We start from the raw sequence: 20,559 nt of genomic DNA, 5'->3' as shown, positions 1-20,559 counted from the left end.
AGCCCTACACCCCAGTGTACCCGTTCCACCTCAGACCACCGCTCTGCTTAACGCACAGCGCTTATCCATGTATTTAGCAAAGCAGAGAGATTCCAGTAATAGCAAGCAGGAGTACTAGAAACAAATGGTTACATGTCAAAGAAAGAAAATCATAACATGCATGCTACAGTCTAGACTTTATTAACTAGATACTCGCACGTCTTGTGGGATAAGTTCACCTGAAAGCCTTGGAGCGGTTTACAGTAGTCTCGCTAGGCTCCTCCTTTCATGAGACAGGAATGCTGTCAGCTGGCCTCCCTGGTGAAGGGTGCTGCTTATGTGCCTCTTTGCCCCACAAGACAGACCAGTTCCAGTTTTTGTCTTTATTTTTAAACAGGACACACCCCTGCTGTTTGTTTCAGCCTGTGAAGTTCCTTGTGAGCACCTCTTTTGCCTGGAGCTCAGCGTGAGGAACACAGTTCACAGCCACCAATGACCAGACAAGGAGCGAGGTGTCTGGTACCATTGGCCTGTAAGAAACAGTTCTGAGATCACAATTTTCATAGAGAGACATCGCTCCTTAAATAGTCCCTGTCCACACATTGTGCAATGATTATGATGCCCAGTGGGCTACTGGCTCTTGGTACAGCCCTCACATTCTGCCTGTCGGTGAACTATGATGCCTACGTCCAACTTAGGCATCCCCGTAAAACTCCTGCACCCGCTGTGCCAGTTGGCACCAAGGGGTCATGGGGCTACAGCCCCCTAGGTCCCAGGGCAGAGGCTGCTAGCTTGCACTCTCCACTCTGTTCCTAACGGCATATTGCCCATCTCTCTCTCCCCCTCAGTTGCTGCTCTTGGGCTTGTACACCTTCGTTTATTCACCATCGAATGTCTCTGCAGTCTCCAAGCCGACTACCATCCATTGTCCACTGTCTAATCCATAATTCGGTGACGCCTTCTGGGCTATGGTTTCTGCAAAAGATAATAACACCAAATAAATGGTCAAGCTCCCGTCATCCATTTGTCTCGTGGCGAACTATTAACTTAATGAGATGCTGCTCAGCGCTGACATATGGGAAGGAAATGGCCTGTGCGCAGAGGTTCCTTGATCCTTTTTTTTTAAACGGGTGCTAATGCTTTTATGCATCACATAAAAGGGAAAAAGTAAGACACTGTACAAATGAAGGGCCAGATCCGGGGGAATTGTGTGTGTGTGGGGGGGGGGGGTGCAGAAAGCCTCTTGTGAGAGGCCAAATGCCCTCAGCGCGCCTTGAGATTAGTAGGAGTGGAAGGAGCTCAGTGCCTTAAATTCAATTGTATGATTTGATTCGCAGCATTACTAATCCCATCAGGTAGGTACTACGCAGGGAGATGCATGTTTCCTAGCTACAGTATCCTGCTGTGGACATATGGTCCTCACTACACGAAGAGGACAGTCCAGTGAAAACAAATCACTCTATATAAAGAGAGACAGAGACTGGGCACACCCAACCGCCAGCAAGCAGGGTAGTTTAGGAGTGGTGGGGCCTAGCTCCTCATGTGCCCAAGATCTGGCTTTCAGCCAGCACTATCATTTGGTTTAATTAGGGTGACCAGATGTCCCATTTTTAAAGGGACAGTCCCGTTTTTTGGGACTTTTTCTTATATAGGCGCCTATTACCCCCCACCCCCCGTCCCGTTTTTTCACAGTTGCTATCTGGTCACCCTAGGTTTAATGCCATTGCTTCCTTGTACGAGCGCTCCTCTGACCCTTCTGCCTGACTAATCACCAGCTAGATTTTGAAAGTAGAGTGGATGTTTATTCTGAACCTTTTGCAGCGCAGCTCTCCCAGCTTGCTGAACAGTGATACTGTTTCTGGATCCCAGTTTTGGAGAATTTAAGGTGGTGTCTGTGTTGCTGTTGTCAGGGGCAGTACATAGGAATTGCTAGACTGGCTCCGACCAGTGGTCCATCTAAATAGTGGCTGGAACCAGATATTTCAGAGGAAAGGGTGTGAAACAGAAGACTTTGCCCCTCATGAAAGTCTCATTCTAATTGTTAGGTACCGATTGAAGAGCTGAAGCATATTTTTTAGCTTCCTTCTCCCCCCCCTCCCCTTTTTTTTCTTTTTAATCTACAAGCATTTACTGTTTTAACTCTGGTTATTCTTGTTAGCCAGGGACGTGTCCAATCCTTCTTTGATCCTGCTAAGTTCTTGGCCTCAATGACCTCCTGAGGCAATGAGTTTCGCTGTCTAATTTTGCACAGCGTGACCTGGTATTCCCTTGCATCGGTTTTGCATTCGCCATCTTTCAGGTGAATTGCATGTCCCCTTGTCCTTGTGTTATGAGACAGGGAAAACAAAAGCATCTCCCGACCATTCAGCGTTCTATTCACTTTTATCAGCCCTTATTTGTTAGCAAAGACAACTTGGTTATGTGGGCATTGTGTGCCTCACATCCACTTCCAGCCGCTGTTGCAGCTGGAGTCATCACCTGAAAAAAGAATATTAATGTCTAATATTTAAATGCAGTGGGCCAGATTCTGTTCTCAGTTACACCCATGCTATCCCCCAAGAGAAGCATTTGCCCATTGTTTCAAGTTCACACTGTAACAGTTTTCCAACATTCAGCCTGTGCTAAGGCAGGCTACAAACACCTTTACAGTCGCTGACACTGGGCTCCCCGGAGAGCTCTTGACTTTTCTTTACAAGGCCAGCAGCCAGTTCAGAAATGCCAGCTGCAGAAGCCTTGTTTCTCAGGATATGCCATATTTTGGCCAGGACTGGATGCTCATTTACTTTGGTGTCAACTTTCCAGCTGTTGTGGGGAGTAAGAAGGAAAGAACAGAGCTTTCCCTTCCGCTGAACTCTGCTGTCTTCTCACAACGGTGTCAAAGGAGGATCCCACAGGTTCCTTTAAACGCTCCAGCCTTGGCTGTGCAATTGCCACAATGGCATCCACAACATAATCACATGCGTTGGACTGTGTGAAGGCCAAAGAAGCACCTCAAGGAGTAGCTGGGACCTGCACACATGCGTCCGTTGGATGTGTAATGACTGGCATATTGGCTGATACGGGGGATTGAACCAGGGCCCTCAGGTGCTAAAGCACAAGATGCTATAGCTAGCGGCTAAGCTCTTTAGGTGGGGCTGTTATAGAGCAGGATCAGGCAACCAACGAGACCCATAAACTGCACCCACCACTGGGTTCCAGGTTTGGAGATTCCTTTTTCTAAGCAGGCCAGAGAGAGTGTGAATTCCTCCCTCCCCCACTCTAATGGGACGATAAAGAGAAAAAGGACAGGCTGTTTCTTTGAAAGATCACCTGCAATGTGCAAGCAGGGCTAGAGCCTCTCCAACTCCGGCTACACTTAAAACACTACAGCTGCTGTCCTGCCGCGGCTGCCAATGTAGCTTCAGCGTAGAAGACACTTACGGCCATGGTGGGAGGGATTCTCCCTTCCCCTGCAGATCATAGAATCATAGGCTATCGGGGTTGGAAGGGACCTCAGGAGGTCATCTAGTCCAACCCCCTGCTCAAAGCAGGACCAAGCCCAACTAAATCATCCCAGCCAGAGCTTTGTCAAGCCTGACCTTAAAAACTTCTAAGGAAGGAGATTCCACCACCTCCCTACGTAACCCATTCCAGTGCTTCACCACCCTCCGAGTGAAAAAGTTTTTCCTAAGATCCAACCTAAACCTCCCCCACTGCAACTTGAGACCATTACTCCTCGTTCTGTCATCTGCCACCACTGAGAACAGTCTAGATCCATCCTCTTTGGAACCCCCTTTCAGGTAGTTGAAAGCAGCTATCAAATTCCACCTCATTCTTCTTCTTCTTAGATAATCCATTTTCCTGGGAAACAGTAACTAGGTTGAGGGAAGAATTCTGCTGTCAACCTAGCACTGTCTACACCAGGGGTTAGGTCGGCTTCACTCCGTCTCTCGGGGGTGTGGATATTTCACATCGCTGAGCAATGTCAGTCACTAAATCAATGTCACTTTTCAGTGTTGACCAGTCCTCATTGTTTCTGCAGCCCATCCCCACCCTCACGGCATGTCCTTCCAGCATTGCTATGCCTCACGGGCAGAGAGGTAACTCTGAGCACGGTCAGTCTTTAAAATCCCCTGGCATTTGCCACAAGGGCCTAAAGGGCCTCATCCCAGTAAGCTGGCTAAATTCCTCTTTGTACAGTGTTTAGCACAAGGGGGGAACAGGCGCAGTCCTGACGGTGGCCTCTAGCCCCTCCCATAATGCAAATAATAATATGTTCTGACCACCAAGAAATCCCTGTTGTACTTTCAGACGAAGGAGATCACGCCAGTTCCCCTTCTAACAAAGCCCTGTTGTGTGTCATTACAGTGCACTGTTAAATGGCTGCAGCATGCCACCCCCAGAAGTGTCTGCATTTGAGATGGGGGGGGGGGCACTGTGATTCCTGGTCTGTGACTTCGGCTCCTAAGTGCTACAGCAATACGAATAATAACCACAAGGACAGATCAAGGAATGACCTTAAAATGAGCATGACACTGCCCAATACCTTCAGACAATTTTGATCTCTTGTTGCCATGCATGGTCCATGCACCTCTGGAGAAAAATTGTCCCCAGTAAGCTCCCTTGAAGCAGAGTTACACCAGCCGTGAATTTGGCCCCTGGTGAGTACAGCCCTTATTCTCCCTCATCCCTCAACCTGTATTGGTGTTTTGATGCCAAAGTGACAGATTTCTCCAGCAGTGTGCCATCTATGCATGCAACACATTCACTCTTCCTAACAGGCTGTATCCAGGGGAAGATTGCATGTAGCCCCTGATCACATAGGGAGGACACTATTCTGTAGAACAAAATAGCATCCTCCCCACAGCATGATCCCGCCGTCACTGTATGTGCAAGGTCATGCCGCATGGAGGACACCCTTTGGTTCTACAAAATGGCCTCCTCCTCCCAGCGTCCCCTCACACGTACCAGGCAAGGGTAGAATTGCACACCTACTAAAAATGTCACAGTACACCACTGGATTGCTCATAAATACCATAGAGAGACAGACAGACAGACAGATATCTACCCAGATATTAGGCCATTACTTTCGCCACTTACCTTAATCGCACAGCGGGTGATGTTCTAGGTGAAAGGGCCCAACTGTGCCTTTTCCAAGTAGAACCTACAGACCATATTCAGATTAGTTGTTATTGACTGGAAGTAAACCCGAAATGACAATGAAGTTCAGTATTGTGAGAACCAAATTACGGGACGCTGGTCAGGCTTTTATGGTGACTGGCTCATATTCACCCAGGCCCTCAGGGGATCTGGACCCACATTGCTTATTGGAAGAGGGGTGATTCTGTAGCTTTTTATACATTTTATTAAAGCTATTAAACAAAAATAAGATCAAGAAAACATACCACCACAGCTAAGCTGCCGCTAATGATAATGTTATAAGAAAGGGCTGATCTGGCTTAGGGGCCTAACTCCCGGAGAGGGTTCAACACTTGCAATGTCTCACTCCCTTTGGGGAGGGCAACACTTAGGGCAGCCTGTAGATGACAGATATTGCACACTAAGCTTGCACAGGTATAAATAGCAGCATAGATGGTGAGGCATGGCTTAGGCAAGGTGCCCTACACACCTGAACTCCCCCAGAGTATATAGCCGACGTGGTTCTCTATACACCCAAGCAGTTCCTCCTATATCTACGCTGCTATTTTTAGGAGTGTCATGTCCAGCTGCTAGTCCCTTTCCTTGTGAGAGTGAAAGGCTCCAGTGGTGGGCAGCTGCCAGAGCCTTTCCCCTCCATCAGAGCCTTTCACTGCTGGGTGTAATGCCACACCATAGGGACCATGGATGCAGCCTGCCTTTCACTGCAGTGTGTAGCTACCCCTACCCTACATACCACTGCAAGTGTGGACAAGGCCTTTGTGGATCTAGTCCTAAGCGATTTGCTACTAGTCATACATAAGGCCTGGGGTAGAGGGGGGAATTGAAGCTAGGTTTTACAAGTCCTAAGCTACCGTCCTAAACTGGGAATGATTTAACTGGGAATTGGTCCTGCTTCGAGCAGGGGGTTGGACTAGATGACCTTCAGGGGTCCCTTCCAACCCTGATATTCTATGATTCTAAAGGCTGAACTATCCTTCCTCCTCACACAGTAGAAAACAGGACTGTTTCCTGAGCTCAAGAAGCCTGTTTTGTCCAGACCAGCTGTCATCTGTCATCACCTACTTTGGCTTGGATTGGAAGGTGGCACAACTGGATTAGTTCCCAAGGCTGGTGTTCGAGTACATAGATTTGGATGCAAGGTCATCCTTTCATTTTAAGATGCCCACAGACTTTTCATTTAAACAGTATCCCGTGTAAAGCATCTTCCTTTCCTCGTGTGTTTTTTCAACCAGGAGAACTGCAGGAAAACATGCCTAATTTCCAACTAAAACCCTTTGCCTCACTGAAGATTAACATGTAATTAACACCTTTTAGGGAGAGTTTCATCGATATGCAAATGAACAGCTCACCCTGTTCTGTGATGCTGGGTCTCTAGCGCTCACTCCCATCTGTGCTGTGAAAAGAACACCTCTTACAGAGCGGAGAAATAGACAATTAAAACTAATAAGCCTAGTTACTAAATAAAGTGCCATCAAACTAGTGTGTGGGCCAGTGGCTAGGTCAGAGAGCCGCAACTCAAGACAGCTGGGTTCTAGTCCTGGTTCTGCCACCAACTTACTATACAGGGTGGGGGCCAGTCCCTTCTTCCTCTGTTTCCCCTTGCACCCTTTATCTGTCTTTTCTATTTACACTATCAGCTTTCCAGTTCAGAGACTGTGCTTGTACAGTGCCTTGCACAACGGATCCCAAGGTGCTATTGACATGGACAAAATAATGTGTGATTAGATGGGAGTTTGGGGACCAAAAGGAATCAGGATCAGACCCTAAAACACAAAGTTCCAAATTCATCCCTTGTGTACATTAATGGAGTTACAGCCGAAGCTAATAAAGTTACCTCAGGGATGCTTTTTCCCACACCCCCATCTAAGCATTCCTCGTGATCACCAGCCCGGGTACCCTCCTTTGGCCTATTAGTTATGTTATAGTTGGGACATGGGGGACAGAATCATTACTTTTTATAACATATCGCCATATGCAGATGACATGCTGAGATTCAAGCTGAAAGATAGATGAAGAACAAGGGTTACGTTAATTGGTAAGCAGAATAATCTAATGGTTTTGCTAACTAGTTAAAAAAAAGAATAGAAAAATTATACACTCTTAAGAGAGCAAGACACCGCAAAGGCAAAGCTCAGCATCACCCAGCCTAGATGTAGTTCTGTATGGCCAGATTTTTGCATGCATTCGTTTACTTTGCTGTATCATAGAATCATAGAATATAAGGGTTGGAAGAGAACTCAGGAGGTCAGCTAGTCCAACCCCCTGCTCAAAGCAGGACCAATCCCCAACTAAATCATCCCAGCCAGGGCTTTGTCAAGCCGGGCCTTAAAAACCTCTAAGGATGTAGATTCCACCACCTCCCTAGGTAACCCATTCCAACGCTTCACCAACCTCCTAGTGAAATAGTGTTTCCTAATATCCAACTGAGACCTCCCCCACTGCAACTTGAGACTATTGCTTCTTGTTCTGTCATCTGCCACCACTGAGAACAGCCGAGCTCCATCCTCTTTGGAACCCCCCTTCAGGTAATTGAAGGCTGCTATCAAATCCCCCCTCACTCTTCTCTTTTGCAGACTAAACAAGCCCAGTCCCCTCAGCCGCTCCTCGTAAGTCATGTGCCTCAGCCCCCTAATCATTTTCGTTGCCCTCTGTCATAAATATAAAGGGAAGGGTAAACCCCTTTGAAATCCCTCCTGGCCAGGGGAAAGCTCCTCTCACCTGTAAAGGGTTAAGAAGCTAAAGGTAACCTCGCTGGCACCTGACCAAAATGACCAATGAGGAGACAAGATACTTTCAAAAGTTGGGAGGAGGGAGAGAAACAAAGGGTCTGTGTCGGTCTGTAGTCGTCTTGGCCGGGGATAGACCAGGAATGGAGTCTTAGAACTTTTAGTAAGTAATCTAGCTAGGTATGTGTTAGATTATGATTTCTTTAAATGGCTGAGAAAAGCATTGTGCTGAATAGAATAACTATTTCTGTCTGTGTATCTTTTTTGTAACTTAAGGTTTTGCCTAGAGGGGTTCTCTATGTTTTTTGAATCTAATTACCCTGTAAGATATCTACCATCCTGATTTTACAGGGGGGATTTCTTTATTTCTATTTACTTCTATTTTTTATTAAAAGTCTTCTTGTAAAAAACTGAATGCTTTTTCATTGTTCTCAGATCCAAGGGTTTGGGTCTGTGGTCACCTATGCAAATTGGTGAGGCTTTTTACCAAACCTTGTCCAGGAAGTGGGGTGCAGGGTTTTGGGAAGTATTTTGGGGGGAAAGACGCGTCCAAACAGCTCTTCCCCAGTAACCAGTATTAGTTTGGTGGTGGTAGCGGCCAGTCCAAGGACAACGGGGGGAATATTTTGTACCTTGGGGAAGTTTTGACCTAAGCTGGTAAAGATAAGCTTAGGAGGTTTTTTCATGCAGGTCCCCACATCTGTACCCTAGAGTTCAGAGTGGGGGAGGAACCTTGACACCCTCCAATGGACTCTCTCCAATTTGTTCACATCCCTTCTGTAGTGGGGGGCCCAAAACTGGGTGCAATACCCCTGGTGTGGCCTCACCAGTGCCGAACAGAATAAAACAAGAAGAAAGAAAAAACATTTTATAATAGTCATATAGCAAATGAAGAAAGGCTACATCCCTCAAACCAGATGCAAGTGAATGTGTTGTCTGGGGCTAGGTGAAAGAGAACCTCTCTGTTTTGTGATTAAAACTGCTCCCTTGATTGAAGCTTGCAGTGACTGATGTGTTAATTGCCTGGCACAATTTCATGCCGCAATAACTCTAAGCTCTTCAGTTCAGCCATGAATAAATTAACCATTAAGTCCTTGTGCATAAATCCTTAAAGTTCCCAGCCACCGTTTAAAATGGAAACATGGGTTGGAGAATCCGGATAATCCGTCATGAGCCCAGCAGTTCAATCTACACAATCCACGCTTGAACATACAGAGTAGCTGTCATATACCCCGTTCAGCTTCCATCATTTACCATCTCCTCTGGCTCAGATACAGCACTATGTGGATTTTTAGCTGCATCCCTGCCTGACGGGTACTTCCATGCCACATGTTGAGCACCAGATTGATAGCTAGATAGAAACTAGTAAAAGAAGTGTGCACACCCAGAGGCAGAAATTTAGGCATCTATGGGGACTTTTATAGTGAAAATTTAGGCACTAATGAGTTTAGGCACCTATAGGGTTAGGTGTCAGCCAAGTGGTGGTTTTATGGATCACAGCGGTGTCTAAATCTGGGGTTTGGGTGTCTTAAGTCCCTTTATGGATCTGGACCATAGTCAGTATATAACTATAATGCTGCTAAGCCCAACAGCAAAGGAACCTCCTGCCCAAAACATCTTTGTTGGGTTTAGGTCCCTGTGTACTCTTTCCAGTACAAAGATAAGCATTCCCCCCCAATCTCCCAGAATGCCTTGCTGGGTCTGTCCCTTTAAATTTGACAGTGCCGAACAGCTGCTGCCCTAAAGTGGCCATTTTGCAAGCAGCAGTTGTTGGCTCTCTCTCCTCTCTTCCAGATGGTAAGTCCTTGTTATGTTTTCCCTTTCTTACTGTTGAGGAGATGGTACATTCTCACAGATATCTCCTAGTAATTTACATGGGTTTTATTTAAGCCCATGTGGGCTGTCTAAAGGGTAGTTATATGATTTCAAACTGATGGCTGCATCCTGTCCAATTCATTCCTCTTATTCGGTTACCGCAACTGTGTGTGTCCAATAATTGATGTGATTCTGGACTAGAGGAGTATGAGGTCTTTCGATTCAAGGCACCGATGGTTGTGAAGAATATATTTTTATCCTGATCCCCACATTGGTAGGGACATGGGATCAGCCTCAAGGTTGTTTGTACACTCTTAACTCTGAATTGGCAGACTTTCATAGCTATGGTTTTATAAAAAAATTTAAAAATCCAGGTTTTTCAAACATTTGTGTTTGACTTTAAATTGCTATGTTCTAATTATATTTTTCCTGGAGCAATTGGTGCTGTATGTATTTATAACCTTATCTCTCTCTTTTAAAAGGGCTTTGTCTGAGAATAATCTCTGTTTAAAATGTTAACATAGATCATAGTTAAGCAAAGATGCAGCCTTACAAACTATAGTTAGGTTCTGTGGTTCAGGCAGCCATAGGACAGCATTTCAAGCTTTCTCAGCCTAAATCTTTGCACATGCTCAATCACTTAGTCTAATGTGGTGGTCCCCAAACCCTTACCAGTAATAGAATGTGTTTGGTCCCCCCACGGGCTGTGGAGTGAAGTCGCGGGGGGGCTGCGACCAGGAGCAGGGGCCAGGAGCAGGGACCACAGCTGCAGCTGGGGCCGGGGCGGAGATAGGGACAGAATGGGGCTCGGTGGTGCTCCCTCCTTGTTAGGGCTGGCCTGGGCCCCGCTGCCCCTCCAGACATTCTTCTGTGCCCCCACTAGCGGGGTGTGCCCCACATTTTGGGGACTACGGGTCTAATGAGTGCAGCTGGTCTGTTGCTTTCTGACTTCCACTGAAGCTTTTTCCAGAAATGTCCACTGCTCCCTGAGCTCAGCGAAGGATTTTAGACTCCCTCCAAGCCCAAAAGAAAAGAAAACTCCAGCCAAAAATTTGGGCAAGGTTCTGAGCCCAGTCATACTGGTGTAAATTCATTGATTTTAATGGCGTTTCTCTTGATTTACACTGGTGTTGCAGAGAATATATCCTGATCCCACTTTCAGAAAGTGCCTAGTGATTTTGGTGCCCAATTTGAGAATCCTTAACAGGATCTAATTTTCAGAAATTTGCTGAGTGCCCACCCTCTGAAAAGCAGGCCCTTTCAAGGGTGGCACCTTTTGAGTCACCCAAAATCTTGAAGCTTCCCAAAACAGCTAGTTACTTTTGAAAATCTTGGCCTATGCCATTTAGCCCCAACTGTAGAAACACTTGAGCCCATAAGCAGCTCCACCAAATTCAGTGGGACTTCTCAGGCACATAAAGTGAAGCACAAGCCTACCAGCAAGAGTTTGCAGGATCGGAGTCTTAGTTTGGAAAAGTCGCGGTGTGCAAAAGACCTTCACAACAAAAATACATCCACCCCACCCTGCAAGATATTTATTGGCGCCATAACCCGCCTACGTTTATTTAGAATGATAGAACCAACGCTTCTGCTTCCTTGCATGAATTCCATCAAACCGGGGATGCTTTCCGAGTCCTCTCCCTCCAAAGTGCTCTCTTCGATGCCACATCTTGTATTGCATGTCTTTCTTTATGACTTCCCACCACAACTACTTCTTGGGTCAGCCTCTCTGTCTTTCCCCTTCAGTCTTGATCGATTGGATTCTTATCCACATAGCTGTCAGCATTGTGCTTTATATTGACCAAACTATCTGACCCTGCATGCCCTCATTTTTTTCTATTTATGGGTGTTACTTTGAGCATGTCTCTAACATGCACATGCCTCACATGATCTTTCTTGCTTACACCATTCATCCATTTCAACATTCCCATTTCTGGGGAGCTTTTCGTTTGCTCATGTTTCTTGTTTGTTACCCAGACATTCGAACTGGACGGACCTCTGTTTATAGACTTTCCCTTTAAGTCTTAAAGGTATCTTCCTGTCACATAGTATACTATCTCACTCCATTTATTGCCCTAGCTCCAATTTCATGCTCTGTTTCCCCATTTTCCTGGATTCTGGAGCCCAGATACCCAAAACTCTGCATTTTCAATAATGTCTGCCTATCTAGTTTCAAGGATAATTCTTCAGTGTTCACATTACTGAAATTACATACCATATACTTTGTTTTTCCTTTGCTTATTTTGAGCCCATATCTCTCCAACACATCTCCCCATTTATCAAGATCCTTTTCTAGGTTAGCTTTCTCCTCACTGCACAGAATGGTATCATCTGCCAACAACATGCTCCAAAGTGCTTCCTCCTGTATGTTCCTTGTGAGGGAATCCAGGACGAGGCTAAACAAGAAAAGGGTCAGTGCAGATCACCAATGCACTCCCATCTTTATGAGTGGTTCATCTGTTTCACCCCTAGAAGTTCTGACTACTGATGCTTCATCTACATCCATGGCTTGAACCTCTACATACATGGCTTGATTTAGTTGGGGTTGGTCCTGTTTTGAGCAGGGGGTTGGGCTAGATGACCTCCTGAGGCCTCTTCCAACCCTGATATTCTATGATTCTATGAAACCGCACATTAAGTTCTGGTGCCGTTTTTTCTCCCTCATATCTCACCAGATGACGTCCCTTGGAATTTGGTCAGAGGCCTTTTCCAGATCAATGAACATGTGAATGTGTTTCCTTTTCCCATCTCATAATTTAATTGAACAGAGAAGTCAGCAGATGGATGCCTCCTATTCCAAGCTTTCCCTATGCCTCGGTAGGGAGGAATAGCCACAACTATTAAAGTTAATCTCCCCCCATGTCTCAAAGTGCAGGTGCTATCTCGTTGATAAAGTCCTGAAGGCTTATATTCATCCAGTAGTTTTCTTCCAAGGCTTTCCATTCACCCTGGCACGGTGATTTCTAATTATATTGCACAACATGCGGTGCTTGACATTTCATCATTCTTATTAAGCGTCAGGCTTCCTGCCATACTCAAGGGAAAAAAACAGCAATAATGAATACTCGTTTGGGAGCCAGCATTAAAACCCCAAAAAGGACTAAGGCAAAGGCCCTTTTAAAATAAAGTTTTTAGGTTAATAGGGCCTAATCTTATTTCCTTGTTTGTAGAAACTAGCACGAGGGTTGTGGGAATAGAGATGTATTGCGGATGGGAAGGAATTAAATGATATACTGAACGTTCCAAACTTTGATTTCTATGAGATCTCAGAAGCAAGAATCATAGAGTATTCAAATCAACTGGCTAGTAAGTACATCTGTTTCTGCCCTCTACTGGATGGACACAGAACTGTACAGTTGTGTATTGGGCCCTATGGGTACATCTACACTAGAATGAAAGACCTAGAACATGGCTGAAGCTGGCCCAGATCAGCTGACTTTGGCCCACGGGGCTCGGGCTGTGGGGCTAAAAATTGCTGGGTAGATGTTTGGGCTCAGGCTGGAGCCTGGGATATGAGACCCTTCCCCCTCACGTGGTCCCAGAGCCAAAGCTCCAGCCTGAACCCAAATGTCTACACAGCAGTTTAACAGCCCCAAGGCCCGCAAGCCTGAGTCAGCTGACCTGGGGCCAGCCACAGGTGTTTAATTGCCATATAGACATACCCCATGTGACTAACAGAGATTCTCCTTTAGTGCAATGGTAGAGGGTCTGTGAGTAGACCCTGAGGGCTCTAGTTCTGTTTCTATTGCTGCTGTGCAGACGTATACAGCACAGTGAGAACAATGAAATCTTAGGTGGCTTGGTTCAGTGTGCAGGAGTGTCAATAGGGCTAGAAGGGCCCAGGCCAAAATTTTTCATTTGGAATATTCCTCCCCTTCCCCACTACTTGCATGTTTGTGGAACCCAAATCTCAGCCACTCTTAAGAGAAGAAGGATGACCTTGCGGGTAAAGTACTGCCCCAGGACTCAGGAGATATAGATCCAATTCCCCATGTGAGCTTGGGCTAGTCACTTAGTCTCTTTGTGCTTCAGTTCTCCATACAATGGAGATGATAATGCTCCTTTCTGTTTGTCTTACCTACTGTACAGGATGTGGAGGAGGGGCTTTGGGCGTAGGCGGAGCTGTGCAAAGCCTAACACCCTGCTGCCAAGTGGAATTCGCAAACTTGAGTTGGGTGCCCAAGCTCCCTCTGTGCTACATGAGGAGGGTTAAGCACCTAAGAATGGGATTCACAAAAGCCAGCATCCTGAGTGGGGGGCTGCCTAAACAAGTTATCTGGCAATGCCAGGAGAGGGGTGAGGCCGAAGTCTCAGCCTAGGTGCCTGCATCCACTAGAGAGTCTCAGCCATGATAAACCCACTCCAGGAGTTAGGTGCCTATGCCAGGTCAGCCATTTTTCAAGAAAAATAATGTTACCACCCCCCCCGGCTAATAACTTTTTAGCACACACCTGGGATATGCAAACGCCAGGTTCAGTTCCCTCCTCTGCCTGACATGGAGCAGGGATTTGAACTTGGGCCTCCTGCCTCTCCGCGTGCCGTAACCACTGGGTGATGGGTAAGGCTGCGAATCATTCACGGAGATCATGGCTTCCGTGACTTTCCATGACCTCTGTGAATTTTGCAGTGCTGGTGCGGCTGATCCCAGGACCACCCTAGCAGCTGGGGAAGCCCAGGGGCCAGCCGCATCAGCCACTGCTCTGGCAGCCCCAGGCAGCTGGTCCACGGCGCTGCCCTGAAGCCGTGGTCTGGGACCGGCGGCGGGGTCCTGGGCCGCCCCTTCCCGGACCAGTGGCAGTGGGGCCGCCGGCCATCCTCCCCGTCCCCTCCCCCCAGCATTGGCAGGGGGCCCCGGGCCACCCCCAGCTGCAGCAGGGCCCTGGGCTGACACTCCCCCAGCAGAAGTGTTGCCACGCACTGCCCCCGCCCCCAGCAGCAGACTTCAGGAGTGCCCCCCTCCCAGCAGGTAAGATTTAGTCACAGATATTTCTAGTAAAAGTCATGGACAGGTCATGGGGCCGTGATTTACTGTTTGTTGCCCAGGACCTGTCCATGCCTTTTACTAACATACCCGTGACTAAAACGTAGCCTTAGTGATGGGGTATTTTGGGTCAGAGCTTTCTCAGGCTCTCCCGGTGAAGCTGTTCTACTGTGTATAAGAACTTAAATCACCATTGAGTTGCAGAGAGTGAGCATGACTTCATAGCCCAGTGGTGTGGGCATTCAGTAGGAGTTAAGGAGCTATACAAAGTGGAACAGCTTCATCAGGAGGGAGTGAGGGAGTCCTGCCCCAGAATACCACCGAGCGAATCCGTTGAGGTCCTCACCCAAACGGTGGGAGATCCAAGTTCAAATCCCTGCTCCACTTCAGGCAGAGGGGGAATTGAACCTGGGGCAGTGCCCTAATCACTGGGCTAAAGGTTATAAGGGTTCCTCCTGCAGCATATTTGGCTGGGTTTGGCCCTCAGTGCTCTGAAGTACTGGCATGAGTTGGGGGCTGGGCAGCGTCAGGACTGTGTGCATGCTCAGCTGCCGAAATGTAGGGGCCTTAGGGATTTTAAGGAACCTTAGATGCTTCAAGGTTAGGCGGCAACCGAGCAGGGTTTTGTGAATGCCAGCAGCACTTAAATGTTGGATGTAGACACCAAGGGCCCTTTGTGAACATAGCCCTGTGTGTTTGTATAGTGCCTAGGACAAAGGGGTTCTGATCTCAGTTTGTGCCTCAAGGATGTTTCATGGGATTTCATACAGCACATAAAAAAATGTTTGGAGTATACCGGAGATCCAGAAGGAAAATGGTAGTTGCTGAATGCGGACGTGAGAAAGAGGAATTTAGTCAAACTTGGGTTATGGGTGAAGGCGGCTCAGAGCACCACCAGCGTTCAGGCTCTCTAGGCAGGCTTGACACTGGAAATACATTTTGGAACTACTCATTCCTTTGCGTCTTGTTGCAAATCTAGGTCACATTTTTTCTTAACCATGTAGACATGGCTATGCAGTCGTGGAGAGCAAAGTCTTTAGAGAAGATTTCAAGGCACAGTATGCTGAAGGCCAAGACCTAATCGTTCTATAGCTAAATACATCACGTAAACAAGTTGATCTTAGAGACTTAATTGTGCTTTGTTACACCATTTTCACTAAACACGCAGTTTGCAGAAAAATCCCCCAAACATTTTAAGTGGGATAATAAATCTGACTATGTTATGAAGTGTGTCCAAAACATACTAAATATTTGAGGGGAGCAATGGGGTTGCAAGAATAACTGAGCAAGCCATGTTCCTCAGAGATGTTATGGGGCTTTCCCTTCATCCCCACCCCTGGTTCTTGTCACGCAGACAGAAAGCAGAAGACCAGAAGTTGGAAATGCAGGCAATGCCATGTTTATTGGGGTTAGTTTCAAGCAAACATATTCATAGCTCTGATACCGCAGAGCCTTTACCCCGTGTCCCCGTTCCCAGCTCTGACGCCGCAGAGCCTTTACTGATGTCCCCGTTTTCCTATTCCCCGCTCCTCCTGTTTAGCAGGCCCAAATATATCTGCAATACACACGCTTGGTCTCACCCCTTACAATTTATGGTCATGTTCCATTTTGGGGGATCGTGAGTCTGGGGGCTTTGTTCCACCTTTTTTGTATTCCATGAGAGGGGTAAAGAGTGAGGTTGTATTTCGGTGAGGGAGAGGCATTTCTTTGGCCTTAGTGTTTCTTATACCTTCCCCGCCTCTATCCCCCCTTGCCCCTCACGACTGGTTGTTTGACCTTGCCTTGGGATAGGAGTTGGGGCAGTCTTCAAGTGTGCACTCGTATATTATCACCATGCCCAGTAACACTTTAACTGTTTTCTGTTCCCATTATACTAACAAACTCATGTGGCTAGGCAGAAGCGACAGACAATGTCTTTGTTCTTTGTTCACACATATTAGTAAGGACATAAGTGTACCAAAAATCAAACCCAAAATTCTATCTCAGGCTAACAAACAGGCCTATACACAAACAAGAGAGAACCAGAGAGACATGTTTCTTGATAATACAGTGTCAAATTCTCATGTGTCATACCACTGTGTAGCAGCGTGGTCACCCACTCCAGGCCTGAAAGGGTTACAGCCCTGGGAGAGGGCTGGGGCTGTGAGCCAAGGGCTAGGCTGATGGGGAAGCAGCCGCAGCTGTGGTTATGCCCCAATCAGGCCACAGCTGGCCCTATAAAAGGCTGTGAGCCAGGCACTCAGGCAGTCTCTCTCTTGTTATGGAGAGAGTTGGGCCTGGTGGTTCACCAGGGTGACTTGGAGTGAACCAGGGCTGGGGAAAGGCCAGAGGAGCTGGGGAAGCTCCAGGCTGGAAAATCCATAGCCTGCAGGCCTTGCTGAAGGCCTAAAGCAGGTACTGGGGTTGCAGAGGGGCAGACCAAGGTTAGGCAAAGGCAGCAGGTCCTAACCCTCCTTGCCGACGATGAGTGGTACAGACTGCAGTCCACCCCAGTGTATGGGGGCTAGATGAGGACTGGCAGTAGCCGCTGAGGCAAGGTGGGGATAGAGGGAGGGGATTCCCCGGGGCGGGGAGACCCACTGCAGAGGACACAATCCCAAGGGAAGGGGCACTGGGTCTGGGAGGGACAAGGGGGCCTGAGGCAAGTGGGACACCAGCCTGCAGAGGGCGCTCTGGAGGCTGGAGAGCTAATTCCTGGGACGACCAGCGGGAGGCGCCACACTGGTGAGTCTCAGGCTCGCTACACAGTGTAAATACCAAGTGACTCTGACTTCACTGGAATGCCTCACCACTTATCCCATTGTAAATGAGAGCAGAATCTAAGCCACAAGCCCTTAATGGATCAATATAGTGCAGTCCGATGAAGTGAGCTGTAGCTCATGAAAGCTTATGCTCAAATAAATTGGTTAGTCTCTAAGGTGCCACAAGTACTCCTTTTCTTTTTACGAATACAGACTAACACGGCTGTTACTCTGAAACCTGCAGTCAAGTAGTGGCTTTCAATTTTCTGTCTCAAAATCTGTCGTCATAACCGAGCAGATGCAACCTGTTGTAATCCATTAATGGGTCATTTCAATATAGCTGAGCTGTGGCTTGTAATTTCTGATTGGAAGTATCTGGCATCAAGCATGACCAAAAGGCTACAATACCCTGCCAGGAACGGAAACGCCCCATTCAGCATATTTGACTAATGAATGGATTCTAGTGTACTGCATTTCCTTGGCCATTCCTGATGTCAGAGACTTCCAGCCAAAATCTGTAAGTCACAGCTCAGCTGTATGGTATTGATTTACTAATGCAGAGACTCTGCAGCATCCCTGGTTCCAGGGCTGTCCTGACCCATACGCAAAGTACGCAGCTGCGTAGGGCACCAGGAAATTTGGGGCACCACCTCTTCCTGCCCTTGCTCTGTCCCCACTCCCCATAGCTCTGCAGTACGGCCGGGGCTGCACGCACCGGTGACGGGAAGTGCAGCGACCCGGCCCCAGCCTGCTCCACGCCGCTGGTGAGTGCTGGGGTGTGGTTCCCCCTGCCCCCCAAGCCAGCGCCTCTCCCCCCCCCCCTCCCCCGCGGAGGCCTGCTCCCCCTCCCCACCCCCGTGGAGGCCTGGGGAGCTTCCTCCCCCGCCCTCCCGTGCAGGCCTGGGGCCCCACACACCCCTCCCATGGGGCAGGGGGGAGCTGCGTAGGGCCCCAGAATAGCTAGGGATGGCCCTGCCATCAACCTTCCAGACTACTCTACCCCTTTCAGGAGTCTGATCTGTCTTGCGTACCCCCAAGTTTCACCTCACTGAAAAACTACTGGCTTACAAAATCAGACCTCAAAATACAGAAGTGTCACAGCACACTAGTACTGAAAAATGGCCGACAGTCTCATTTTTACCATATAAATATACAGGAAATCATTGGACTATAAATATTGTACTTGCATGTCAATGTGTAGTATATAGTGCAGTATAAACAAGTCATTGTATGGCATTTTGATTTGTACTGACTTCCCTGGTGCTTTTTATGTAGCTCGTTATAAAAATAGGCAAATATCTAGATGAGTTGAGGTACCCCCTGGAAGACCTATGCGTGTCCCCAGGGGTATGCGTACCCCTGGTTGAGAACCACTGCCTTAAAACACTTTAGTCTACATGGGTAGACAATAGGTGGGCGCTTCCTGTGAAATCTACGTACTTGCAAACGTGCCGTTGTCAGGGAACTTGTCAGACGTTGGAAAAGAGATTCTTAGCTTAGGAGAAGTTTTGAGACTTAGTGGATAAAAGTGCTTGCTGTTCTGTTCTGGAAAAGGGCAGTGGAAATGACTCCCCCTTACCTGGTGTATCTGTCCCCTACCAGTCTTTGTATTCTCTTGCTTTGCTCCTTGTAGCACTACAGAGCCAATACAGAGAGCAAGCTGTCTTCTGGACTTCTACATACGTGTTCATCAGCCATGATCTGATAGCAGAGTTTGTCTGTCCCTCTCTCTCTCTTCTTTTTAACTGGGGATGATGTTGGAAGAAAAAACAAAATAGCTTTTTGGTTTCTTTTTTAATGTTAATCTGCGGTTCTTTGCACTGCAGGCAGTTAGAAAAATACACCCCAGTTCAGACCCGATGTCAACAGATCTGGGCCTGCTTACACCAGGCCTGAATTCGGCCCAAGATCTCCTTGGCTTGTGAGTGTTTTGGGTGTCACTGAGATAGGAAACCTTCCGGTGTTCTGTCTAGAGGTGCTTTTCTGCTTATACCTGTCCTGGAATAGATTGTATAACGTTGCAGGCATGAAATTATTTTTGATCTCAAAGGGCCGAATGCAGACCTGTTAAAAGTGGGAGAAACTCCACTGGAGTTGCATTTGCTAACATCATCAGATGACTTTTAGCTAGAGTCAACAGACCTAGTTCTTGTGTGAGCGGGTAATATTCCCATTGAAGTCAATGGCAGTTGTGCTCCATTATGCTAGAACTGAATTAAGTGCTCCAAGTCCCTGCTTGTCTGCTCTATATTGGTCCACTAAGGATTGTGTGACAGGAACAGGTTGTATTTCTCTGGTTATCCCCGACAAGAGCTGCTTGGTTGGTTGAAAAGTTAGTCTCTTTTTTTTTTTTTTTTTAAAGATAGTGTTATTTTTCTTAAACACTGTGCTTTGCAGTGTTTTTGCTGCTGGGAATTTTTTGTTGGTCAAAAACCTACTACAGCCTTTTACCTGACTGCATATCATGGATGGATTTTGCTTATAAAGCCCAGGCTTTAACAGCAGATTAGCTGTCATGGTTATAACCACACATCTCATCTTGAGTCTTTGCTTCTACAAAGAGCATTTGGGAATGCCTGCTGAGAACTCAGGAAGGAGAACGTTCTCCTTCCAATCTATGGAGCCTGTTTGGGAATATTCCAACTCCAGCACAAGACAGGAAGGAAGGGCTTGTGGTTAAAGCTCTGGAGTAGGACTCAGGAGAAATCTGGGTTCAGTCTCTAGCTCTGGCACACGCGATCTTGGCTAAGTCACAGCTCTTCAGGTCAGGCCAATCTTACGAGGTGTGTGTTCAATACCTAGCTGAATGGAACCTCTCTTCAATACGTTAAAGGGATGCTGCCAAGTAGCTTTAAGCTTTGTTTTTTTTAAAAAAAAAACTTACAAACCCTCAGGAGTTAGTATAAAATATTTTTAAGAACATGAGACTGAACACCTGGAGACCTGTTTCTTTTCCTGCTTTCTCTGTCTTGCTGTGTCATTTGATCTTGAGAAATTCACTTTGCCTGTCGGTGCCTCAGTTTCCCCATCTGTAAATTGGAGTCAGTGCTAACTCACAGAGCCATATTTAATCAGGTGTTTATATGAGACATTGGCTTCTTCACAGGAAAGGCCCTATGAAAAAAAACCAAGTCCTGGAGAGCCAGTTCCTGAGAGTGTGCTGAGCACTGACAGCTCC

The sequence above is a fragment of the Caretta caretta genome, chromosome 4 (genome assembly GCF_965140235.1).
Source record: "Caretta caretta isolate rCarCar2 chromosome 4, rCarCar1.hap1, whole genome shotgun sequence".
NCBI lineage: Eukaryota > Metazoa > Chordata > Testudines > Cheloniidae > Caretta > Caretta caretta.
Note: the sequence above shows the minus strand (reverse complement) of the source record.